The 12,673-nt window shown below is 41.8% G+C and overlaps 1 pseudogene; it reads right to left on the minus strand.

Annotated features, from left to right (window-relative positions):
* Window positions 1–12,338: 12,338 nt before the first annotated feature.
* On the minus strand, window positions 12,339–12,457 carry LOC120622533 (uncharacterized; annotated as a pseudogene).
* Between the last annotated feature and the right edge of the window lie 216 nt (window positions 12,458–12,673).

Consider the following 12,673-nt stretch of genomic DNA (forward strand, 5'->3'; position numbering starts at 1 on the left):
TGAGGATGAGAAAGAGCGAAAGCTTGGATGAGGGTAAGGATGGGATAGGAAATCCTGAATATTAAGCTAAAGGATTGATATGCATGTGAACATGGAATCGGTAAGAGAGAAGTGAGATATATGAAAGTCCAGCCTTTCGCAGGCCCAATATTTCTCTGCAGGACACTTATTCTAATTTCTATCACCATCCCAATTTACCCCCAGCTGGCTTCTCTGTCTCTGTTGATTTCAATTGGAACCGGTTTCTTTTTCTTTACTTTTGCCTGAATCCCACTTCACCTGAAAAGTGGCGTCTCCCTACAGTTGGATGCCTCGTTTCCTATCTGGACTACTACTCTGAGATGCCTGTCTGCCTCCTGACTCTACTCTCCCAGGGCTCTCTCCACACAACGGCCAGCTGCAGCACAAATCAAAGGGAGCACGGCTTCTCCCTCACCTTCAGAACAAAGTTCACAATTCCTGCCCACTTTTCCGGCTTCATTTCCAGTTCCTCCCCCGTGAACCCTATGCTCAGGAGTACCCCAAACCTTTTAATTGTTTGATCTTACCATATTCCCTCTCACTTTCTCAGCTTTTGTATGCGTTGCTCATTTTGCATGGAACACCCTTCCGCCCTTACCCACCTTTCAATAACATCCTTCAAGATTTAGGTTAGTGTGGCCTCTGGAGGCAATTCTTTGGCCCGCCTGAGCTGAATTAGGTGACCCTCTACTTCCAGAACATCTTATGGCGTTTCATGAGCACTCAGGACACTAGGTATGAATGTGCCCCTTCTTGATGGGCAAGAAGCAATAGAAACAAACTAGGCTATCTTATCTTTATTAGAACCTATCAGAGACTCACAGAATCCAACCTGGAGAACCAGGCTTGAAAAATAAACAGGAATCCAGTGTATAACCCAGAAGTTTGGCTGTAGGAATCACAGAAAATGACATGCTATAGACACAGTCTGTTCTGTGTATAGCCAGTACAGCAGGGACAGACTTGACCTCCAAATGTTTCTACCATGACACAGGGATATTTAGGAATTCTCATTCACAGGGCAACTTTAAATTAGAAATCTCTATTTTCTATCTTCTCCAAGCTCCTACTTTCTTAATTTACACTGTTATAATTAAAGCCTGCCTCGAGGCAGGGGATGGATGAATTGACACTCCTGAATCCTGAGGAGTAACCCTGTCTCAGTTGTGAACTCTGAAAACTCAGAAACCAATCAGACTGCTTTGGAACAGTCCTCCAGCTTCACAGAGTAGTTGAGAGAAAGCTCAACAGGAACCTGTCAGAGTAGACAAGATGATGCCTAATAAACAATTTCCAGTATTTTGTAGTTGATAATAATTGCTCACTTAAGTCTCCCGAAGCTTTAATTTAGTAGGTCTGTAATCAATGGCAGTTTTTTTCCCTGAGGTAAGGGAAGGCTGAGTGACAGAGAGAATATTAAGTTCCTGTTTGTTGCCCATCTGGGAGCTGAAGGAAGGGGAAGAAAGGCTTCCTGACTTGCAAATGGATGGAAATGGAAAGTGGACAAAGGCTGAATCTAGACTGTGAAGGAAAGCACAAGAAAAGACTCTAGGAATTTTAGAGATGAGATTCATTTATCAGTGTTGATGACTACCTTACTTCTGTATTCAGTTTCTCAATCCCTCGACTTATTTCCTGGTCAGCTCTCTAAGGCTCTGCTCATAGCAGATCATTTTCAGGATTTCAGGTTTAAACTTTCCAAAAGAGTCTTAGCCTAGCAGAATGCTGCCCAAACAACTTGATTTGATCTTTGCATACCTACTTCATAGTTTCCCTTAACTCACTGGCGCTGGTTCAGCTATGCTTCTTAGATTCAAATGATAGTTTCTAACTTCAGATTAATTCTTTTTTCATCTCTTCCCATCTCTTCAGGTCCTGTTGTTCATCTTAGCTTTGGCACTCCCATGACAGCATTAATATCTGGAAGGGACTCCACACTGCCAGGACATGGGTTCACATCCACCTTCAATTGGCATCCAATGCGATTCCTGAGAAAAAATGCTTTTTCTAGTTAGGATGGTGCCTTGGCATGTAAATTGTTCTATCTCTGCCCATTATATACCTGTGCGTGTCTTGCACTCATCTTAGAGTATAAGATGACACCCCAGCTTAGCACTGGACCCGGATGGGGGTTCAATAATGGGTTTCAAGAGGAGTCGTTGCCATATCTTCTCCTCAGGGACAGCTTCACCGTGGGCAGAGGAAGAAGTTACTTACATGGTGTGATTTGGATGGCACCAGGCAGACCCATCGTATCCTCAAATAGCTCTCTCACACTCTAGTCAGCGCCTAGAATTCTTCCATCGACCACAGAGAGACATGCTGTTTTGGAAGGAAGGGCATTGGATTTGGACTTAAAAGATCCACCCATCTTTGACTCCTAGCTCTGTTCTTTCAGTTTTTGTGATGGTGGCAGGTCATTAAGCTTTCTGGGCCTCTATTTACTGTAGGAAGCAAATAAAAATACTTGGGAAGCCTTTTGAAAATCCTAAAGCTCTTTGCATATATTAATAGTCGTTGCTCTTTATTTATTCCACTCTTAAAGTCTTTTTACCTTCCAGAACCCAAATGTCCATGGGAGGGGTAAAATTTTACATATATTAGTAACATCTTATAGCTTAAAAGCTGAAAATAAGTATCAGGGGATTACCTAGAGTGATATTCTTAGAAAAATTTACAAGCTACTGAGATGAAAAAGTGATCAATTCTTTCCTCTGAGATGCAAATAAATCTCTTGTGACCACTTTCTCTGTCTAGTATTCAACAATGATAAACCGAAGACACAGTGAACCATCCGCTTGTATACAACTTCTGTTTACTTACTAACCTGACAAATATCCCATAAGAGCCTGATTTGTGCCAGGCATTGTGCTACTAGCTGGGAATGTAATGATGAACAGGTATTCCTGGTCCCTGCCCTCATAGAGCAAGAAGCCTGCAGGCAGAAACAGGTCACAAGGCAATCGTGACACAATGTGATAAGTGCTCCGATGAGCAAAGTATAGCGTGATCTGTGAACATAGAGGGTCAGACAGATGAGGTCAGAGATTTGCTGGAGCAAGGCAGTCTAAGAGTTAGTGAGCAGAGCAGGCAAGGCATGAGGTGGGAAAGGAGATAAGAGTTTTCTAGATGGTGAGAGTCTGGAGATGATTAAAATATGACTTGAGAAATTGAAAATGGTCCAGTGCAGGTGAAGCACAGAGTTCAGGGCAGAGAAAGTTAGGGAGGTAAACAGAATTTGTGTTAACAGGGATCTGTGTGCCATACTAAGAAATCTGCCCCTTAGGCAGGAAGCAATGGGTCACAGAAAGGTTTTATGTAGGAGACTGGCATTCACTATTGCATGACTCATAGTGTATTAAAATAATTCTCGATTTGATTGATCTCCCTGCCTACCCCACCTAGGCTGTGAATTCCATGAAAACTGGAGAATGTCACATTAATCAATGCATCCCAAGTGTTTGGCATACAGTAGTCACTATATTAATGTGAATGGAAATGAATGAACCTTGTCCCTTTTTCTTTCCCTTCTATAACTGCTACTAGAGACAAACTAGCATGCAATTAGAAAGTTGAAATAAGAGTTCGGTTGAAACTAGGAAGTGGCTTGCCTTGTTCCTTTTGGCTAGTTCTATATTCTACTATCTTCTTCCTTTTGGGCCTACAGAAGAAGAGAACAGTCTCACACTGTGGACACTTAAACACAGTTTAGTAAGGTAGCTCCTGCCAGGCTATAAGGTCCTCAGTTAGTTTACAGCAAGCATCCTGCCATCATTCCCGCCTTCCGTATTTGTGGCGAACAGAGCTGGTCAGGCTCAGCATCCCTTCCCTCTTAGCGTGCACTCATTCTCAACACATCCCTTCTCAGCAAAGCTTCCTTGGTGGCTACCACCTGTTAACCATAGTTTGCTCTTGAGATAAAATCTATTTGCCATTCTGGAGCTAAATGCAGCCCCTCAACCTTTCAAGTGATCTGTAAGACAGAGAAGACATTTTATTCCTGCAACTATAATAGATAGAATCCATGAACTTTGGTACTAATATGCTTAGGTTATAATACTATGATTAAAAATTTTCATACTAAAACAATAAAGTTTCATGAGAAGTTCTGAGGCTTGCAGCCCGTTGAGCATCTAGTGTCGAAACGAGACAGCTTAACGTAAGAGCTTCTGGGCCAAGTCCTAGATCTGCTCTTCACTGTCTGAAAAAGTCAATTTTGGGTCTGACTGTGCAGATACCATAGGAAAACTGAAGTTAAATTGGCTAGCGGACCTCAATCGTGCTTAGATTGTTCAATTTCTTTAAGTTTTGCTTCTGTTTATATTACTCATTTATCTCTAAAAGAGAACACTGGTCTAATACACATTCCTGTCTTAGTTAAAAATTTATTTCAGTACAAAAATATCAAGCAGTATTTGAATCTTGTGCATTTATCTGTGAGACTTGTAATGATAAATGGCGACACAGAAACCTTAAAATTGTCATCACCATCAGGTGACAATGACCTGAATTGCAGCCATTGTCCCAGGGAAATCTGACCAACTTTTAATGACCTTGCCTTGTAAACTTCATCTCTGTCTCTCTCTAGGTCTCTTACTTTTTCTACCTTTCATTACTTTCTATCTATTACTTCCTACGTCTCTTTCTTGGCTCTCCATTCCGTCCCTGTCTCTGTATATGAGTTTCTTTGTGTTACTCTATCCATTTCCAACATTTTGTTCCATCCCTTGATCTTCCTGCCTTTACTTTATCCATCTCTCTGTATCTGTGCCTTCCCATGCCTGTGTTCCCCACCTCCTGGTTGCCCCTCCCTCAAAGGTAGAAAGCCATTAAAGCCGCTCCACATGCATCCTTCACACTGTCGCATTGCTAACGTTGACTCCTTGCCGCTCTCACTAGAAATAGCTTTTGCCTTTTGTTGCCAAATCAGAATCTTCGCAGCAGTGAAAATGTGGCTTATGAAAGCAAATGCCTTGTAATTAAATAAATGGGTAATTTCAGTGTTTTTATTTTTATTTTTCTACCCAGGGATTTTCTTAGTCACAGAAAGGAATGGATAGCAGTACTTTAATTCCTATTGATTGAAAAGAGAAAATAAGTTCGTCTATATTTAGGTTTTATTTGGGTATTTGTGATAATTAATAAGAAGAGAAGGAAACATCTGTCCTAGAGATGGAGAAGATGAGAGGGAATAGGGCAAAAAATTGGCTGCATCAGTTAAGACTGCTGAGAGAAGATAAGGTTGGCAAAAATCCTGGCTGAGTTATAGCTTGGAGAAGAGTTAAGGAAAATAAGAGTTTCATCAAATATATCAGAGAATAGAGTGGTCCTGAGGAGGTAAGTCATGGATAAATGAGACGGTGATGTAGTGTGACCATTATAAACTAATAGACACCTCGAGGGGAGAGAGAGCTGTGGAGAACCTGCTGAGATTCCAAATCAGGATGGAGCAGCAGTCCAATGATGGGTCTACCTGGGTGGGAAGGAAATTAGCCAGTAGCTTCTGTGCACTGTTTACAATAATTTCCCCAGACCTCTGAGACAGAAAGAGGATCAGAGAGGCTACACCCAAGTAAACAGACGTACGAAGATGTGAGGCCAGCCAGAGAGTCCCAGAGCTGGAGCGTAGGCAGTAGTGCCCGAGGGAGTATCTGGAACACTGAGAGGACAGAGAGGTCCTCAGTGATTGGACCAGAAGGCTCATCTCATGGCAGACAAGGTTCAGAGCTCCTCTTTTTCTCCTTCCTTTTTCCCTCCCTTCCTTTGTCTCTCCTTTTCTTCATTCTTCCTCTCTCTTTCCTTTTTTCCCTCCTGCCCTTCTCTTTTTCTTCCCTTTCTTCCTTCCTTCTTCCCTCCCTCCCGTCTTCTCTTTCCTCCTCCTCCTTCTTCTTTTACTTCTTCTTCTTCTCCCTCTAAAGAAAAACAAGAGTCTCTCACTGTGTAGCATCTTTACCCAGGAAGTTGCAAGCTCCTTGGATGAGCAGACATTTTTCCGTGGAATAAGATGTTAGCTGACCTAAAAATAGTTAAACCTCACATGCACATGCTATAATTTTTCTTACTCAAAATACTTTCACAATAACTTTCATAATATCTCATTTTCACTATGAGATATTTGGGTAGATATTATTTTATGTCTTCTAAAGCTACATTACATTAAAATGTGCAATAGAGAATGAACTTTAGACTTTTGACATTCTTTGATTATTCAAATTATTTGTTAAGCTAATTTTCCTTGGTTTCCCCACGAAGTGCTTTTTGTCTCATATTTTATTCTATAATTTTCGACAGTTAAGTTTCCATCTAGCAAAATGTCTAAAAACTTCATACCTGATAAAAAGTGAGAAGCTGACTTTGTTATGTATTTATCTTTCATATTCTTCTATTATATTTACTTTAGAGAGGTACTGTGATGCTTGGGGTAAATACTGACTGGAATAAGAACTCTCAAGTTCAAGTTTGAGACTCACCAATTTTACTTGCTATATAATCTTGGACAGGTCATGTAATCTCTCTGGATCTCAGTTTCTAACACTGTGAGAAGAAGATTAAGATACCTACCTTACAGAGTTTCTGCGAGGATTAAATTAGACTAACATAAAATCCTGTGTCTAGAATATAGTAAATGCTCAATAAACAGTATGCAACACTGTTTCTGCTGTCGTTATAACATTCAGCACAGCTTTATAACTTGAGTTCCATAACTATCAAACTTATTATCATTGATTTTTATGTGGAATCATGGAGAAAATATTTTGTATCTCTTGAAATCTCCTTCACTTGAAAGTGAAAGAAAACCAATTAAATATCTTTCATTTATACATTCAGCAGACACTTATTGAGCACTTCTCTTTGCCAGGAACTGTTTAGGTGCTGAGGGTATAGTAGGGAAAAAAAAAATCCCCAAGTTTTATGGTGCTTATATTCTAGCACAGAGAGATAAAATACAAAGAATGAGTTTCAAGCAAAGGAGACTTGGAAATATGGACAGGGACAAATCATAAAGTCCTGTGGACCATGATAAGAAGTTTGGATGTTATGAAATATTGTAGAATATTGTAGAAGCGGCCAAAGGGGAAAAAAAGCACAGAAGTGGCATCGTGTCATTCAAGTTCTCAAAAGCGTGCTCTGTGTGCTGTGTGGGGATGGAGAGTAGCGGTCGAGAGTAAAAGCAAGGAAACCAGTTAGGAGACTGTTGTGGGAAAAGATGAGATGGAAAGAAGTAGACAGATAAGAAATTTATTTTAGACATAGAATCAGCAAATTTGGTGATGGATTGGATGTCAGAGGTACGACAGAGAGGAGTCAAGGAGAATGCTTAGATTTCTGATCCGAACAACTGAAAAGTGCGATTGGTTGTGCCATTACAAGATAAAGAGACTGAGTGAGGGGTCAGAGAAGGAGAGAGTGCTGTGTTGTACGTGTTGAATCAAAATGACCACCAGACCATCAAGAGACATTGTTAAATAGGCAGCCAGACATATGGGTGTAGAAATCAGAGCTAGAGTTATAGATGACAATGTCAGCATAAATGGTACTTAAAGCCATGGGGCTATGTTAGATAACCAAAGGAGTGAGTGTAGATGAAGATGAAAACATGGAGATGCCAATATTTAGAAGTCAGTTAAAAGAGAAAGACCCAGTAATGAAAAGTAATTCATGAGCCTGATAATCAAGGTAATTCTAATAAGAGTGGAATTAACCTCAGGGACAACAAGACTCAAGGTCTATAATGCCATCAGGACTCTGTCTTTCTTTGCCACTCTGTGTTCTCTCTCTCTCTCTCTCTCTCTCTCTCTCTCTCTCTCTTCTTTCCTCTTCCCTTCTTCAATCTTAAGCTCTTTCAATTTCCATCTGTGGTCTTCATTACAGAATTTTTCTATTTGAAAGGAATATAGCTACAGGCATCTCTGAATTCCATCTTCGCAATGCAAGAGAAAAGGAAAAATCTTCCTCCCAACTTCAGTTTGAAATATCCTAAGGAAGATCATTGATTGGCATGGTGTAGGTCACAAGCCCACCCTTTGAACCAGTCATGGGCCAGGAGAGCAGAGTGACATAATTGACTGGCCCAGCCTGGTTCTGTGTTCCCCAGAGTCTAGTATGAACGCTTTTCTTCGAAGAGAGCAGCATATTTGCAGCTACTGATGGAATCACTGAGCTAGGCAGCCTTTTCAATCTAGATCTGCTTCCTAATTTTAAACTTGATATGTCTGTCTGTATCTCCAAATATAGTATGATGTGGTGGCCTGGGTTTGAGTTTTTCTTCTTGTTTTATATCTTCAATCAAGTTTAAATAAATGAATTTGCTCTTATCTAGAGTTGAGATTGATGTACTCAACATTTATACTGGAAAGTAAAGTGGGTCATGAAAAAAGAAAGGAAAAGAAAACCAGAGGATCGGGAATCTTCGGCAGCCACTGAACCACCTATTCCAGGGTGATGTGTTCACAGAGAGGCCATGGTGAAGCTGGGCGTCCTGGCCCAGAGGTTCTTTCCAGTAGATCGACCTATCAAAGGGAAGATCGGATGACCACTTCTATAGCACTCTGCCTATCCAGGGTTCTCCCTTCAGTGATAAGCTGAGCTAAGCCCAGAGGCAGGGGCCAGCTGAATTGGCTACCTTGCAACACTCTCAGTAATTGCCTGACTCTAGTCTGGGCCTGTTCCAATTTTGTTTTGATTTACTGTGCAGGGGGTGAAAATGGAAGAATGTATTTCTAAGCCCACACACTTCAGAGGACTAAGAAAAAGTGACAACCCAAGTTTTCTAACCAAAACATGATGATGTGAAGAGCACATTCCATAATGGTGACTTAGCTGGTCTATTTAAGGTGCACATTTCAGTCTGTCTTTATAGCTGCTATATGAGAGGGCAATGTCGGGGATATCCGAAAGGCTATTTATGCAATGCACCTGACTGCAGTCTGCAATCTCTAAGATTCCTCAGTTGGGTTGTTAAAAGGGACCCCTCAGTGACCCCAATATATGACCAAAAGAAACTTATTAAATGTCAGGGAAGATTTCTGATCATTCCCATGCCTATGCTCCATACCCATATGATCTGGTCTAGAGAGTCTGGTCTCGAGGTTAAGAGATTTGCTCTGGGATTTGCCAAGATCTATGGTTTTGCCCCTTTATAATTTTCATTCACGAAGCCATGTTATCAGCTCCAGTGAGATCCTAGGGTCTGGAGCCTTGTCTTAAAAGAACACAAGATCAAACCCTTCCCTACTAAGAGGCTGACAAGGGCAACATTAATAGGAACAATTAACTTGCCATTCACTCTGGGCTGGTTGTTCATCATAATGTTTAGGATGAGCCCAGATACTCTTTTTTGTCTTTTCATTTTGGCTTGATTTTTGATGTTATTTCTCTTGTTTTTAGTTAGCATATTTAGATTGTCATTTTTTATTTGCCCCTTAAAACGTTTGATCTTAGAAAGAAATCTTCATTTTTGTCTACACGGTAAAATCAAGATGAAGAATAGGAGCCAACTCAGATTGAGGTCAGCAAAGCAATTACTGGATGGGTTGCTTTTTGACTCTTTATCCTTCCTTCACGAAGAGTTTGATATTGTTGCGTCCTTGTTAAAAATCACTCCCAAGCCTGAGACGTTCAACTGGAGAGAACTACAGACCTTGGCAAACTCCACACTCTTTAGACTAGTCTCCAGACCTGACTGATTAGATCCATAGATGCCGAAGGAATTTGAACATGTGATCTCCCGTAAGAAACTCTCAAGGGATATTTTTCTCTCTAGAATACACTTTTACTTCCTTTGCCTTTGGAATAGGGTCCCAGTAATAAGTCTCTTTCCTTGCTCCTGAGGTGGAAGTGGGATTAGGTATAATCAGAACTGTCTTAAGTGTGAGATGAGACGAGCTTTCTCATGATTCCCAAGCGTCTCTCCTATGGGGCAATTAAGAATCCTTGCATTACTTTTCGGGACCACCAGGAGTTAAACATAAAGGGTGGGGGAGACCTCTTCTCTAAAAGCCTCATCACTGTGATTATGAAAAGGAAAAATATGTAAATACCAGATATCACACCAGGTGGGAGAGAGGGTGGTGAGAAAAGTTCCAGGCTTGTAAGGTGGATGGAACTAAGCAAGTAGACAGGCAGGGAAGCAGACAGGGAAGTCTCTAAGCAGATGGCCAGGCTCTACCCCTGGGCTGGGATTCAAGTACAACTTCAGTCCAGGCATTGGGGGCCAACAAGGGTATGCCCGCTACCTACAGGTGCTGAGAGGAACACAGGGCATCAACAGGCACCAAAACTGAAGGTACAAAGAAAGGCCAAGCTAGATAGCATTGCATTAGAGTGGCTAACCATAGGGCTGCAGAGTGACGCTTGCCTGGGTCGTCTCCTCAGCTCTTTCTTTGATTACCTCTGTGACCATGGGAAAGTCACTATACCTTCCTTGGCTTTAGTTTCCTCATCTGTAAGCCGAGGGTAATAATATCAACTGTAGGGAACTGTTGGTAGAAGAATTAAATAAACTATAACACGCTTAGCATAGTATCTGGCATATAACAAACACTCAAAAAAGTGATAGCTATTATCATCACAAAAATAAGTAAGAGCCAGTTTAATCTGAAAAAAGACACAACAAAAATCACATTATCCAGATTAGCATTGAGAGAAAATTGATTTTTAATCCCACACAGTCGAGTTTGAGCTCCTTAAATCCCTCTTGCCCAAGGCCAAGATTAGTCCTAGCGCCCTATAACAGAACTAAGTCCACAGGTGAGGATCAAGTGGCCCCAGTTGGGGATGAAGAAGGTTGGCAGAGGCTGGAGCCAAGTTGAGCCTGACGGTAACTGAGCTGTCTTTGAGCAGGTAACAGGGTATCATGTGGAAAAGGGATAAAACGTTTTTTCTCTTTTTATCAAGAGCATAGTTAAAGAGACATATTATAGTTTAAAACAAGAACTTTCTAAAAACTAGAATTATTTTAAATCTGGAGCAGGTGGCATGGGAAGGGGGTGAGCTCATCTTTTCAAAAGTGGTCAGGCAACAGATGGACAGACAGGCGTTCTAACAGGAGACACCCAGGTTAGAAGTTTGAGCTAGTTGACCTCCAATGTGCTGTCCAAGGTGCAGAAGCTAAGAAATTATTCCAGCTTTTGAGCACAAAAGCTCGCAAATTGCCAGCAAAGTTTTGGAATTAAGCTTAGCATGGTATATTTTGCCACCCTTGAGAGAATCACCTTTTCCAGGGTTTAATGGAGATGGTGGTTGTTCTGTGGGGCTGTTGACTTCCCAGTAGCACTGCGCTGCTTCTGATCTTTGCAAAAAACGGGGTAGAAGTGGTGCTGGGAGTTTGGGGAAGGGGGAGGTGGCAAGAGAATATAAAATGAGGAAAAAATAGATGCACTACAAAACTGGCAATTAGTTTGTAGTATGCTAGTTTCATAAAGTAGACCTCACACTTGAGATCTGAAAGGTAATCATCTGAGATATCAGAGCCTGACTATAAACAGCCACGCTTCTAGCCTTATGGCTGCACCCCGGGGAGAGCGGCCAGCAGAAAGGTACCCTGCTGGGGCCCTGGGGGCCAGGGCCACCCTCCCTCAACTTATCCTATTAATGTCAGCTCCCAGGACAATGAAGCATCTGGATAGCTATTTATGCCCCGCTCAGCTCTAATTGCTGTGCTCATCATGGGAAAGCCTGCTGCAGGAAGAATAACTCCGCTAGACAAGTTGCTCTCTCTATCCAGCCAGTGGTTAGAATCAAAAGGTGTAATCACAGGTTTTGCCCAGGAGCTGCCATGAGACCCGCCCTCTGGCATTGCCCTTATTCTTGGAGCCTTTTGTCTGGGTTGCTCTCCAGGTAGCTGCTCCCAGCTTCCTCCCAGCAAAGCAGACAGCTCATCTCTCTGCCACTTTCCCATGAGACCTGAGGAGGGACTAGGCCGGACTGGGTTTGCAAACAGATGCTTGAGAATCTCCAAACACCACCTTGTGGAACAGACGCATCATTTGATAGCATCTGCAAGCTGCAGCTCAAGCCAAGGCTCCAGGCTCTGGGTCTTGTGCAGTGGCTCAGTGAGTTTCTCATCTGTGCGTGTGTATATGTGTGTGTTTATGCACCTGCATGTATGTGGGGTAGGATATTTTTGGGTGAGTGAATCCTTGCATGTAGCTAGCTCAGTCCCTGGGCTCCACTCACATTCTATCTCACATATACATGATGTGCAATTGTTTGTCAAATATTATCAAGGTTGTGATGAATAAAACACATTTTCAAGTATGGCTTTTTGTCATTACAGTTTCGTTTTCTTTTTTCTTTTTATTATTTTTTATTATTTATGCCTACAGCATTTGGTCTTCCTAAGTGGTCTCCCATCCAAGTACTAACAAGGCCCAATCCTGCTTAGCTTCCGAGATCAGATGGGATCGGTCTCGTTTAGGGTGGCATGGCTATAGACCATGGACCGTGGCTCCACTGGGGCTCCACTGTAGGATCTTCTGCGTGTAAAGCAGACGTGCTAACCGTTACACTATGGAACCACGTCCAACACAATTTCTTGATGAACAGATAACTCACAAGAAAACTACTTTGATGTGAGAGATTTCAAAGTATTTTTAGAATTCGAAAGGAGCAAAAACATGGGAAACCACTGCTCTACTAAGTAAAAGTCCAC

The sequence above is a fragment of the Pteropus medius genome, unplaced genomic scaffold, assembly GCF_902729225.1.
Source record: "Pteropus medius unplaced genomic scaffold, Ma_sr-lr_union100, whole genome shotgun sequence".
Taxonomy (NCBI): Eukaryota; Metazoa; Chordata; class Mammalia; order Chiroptera; family Pteropodidae; genus Pteropus; species Pteropus medius.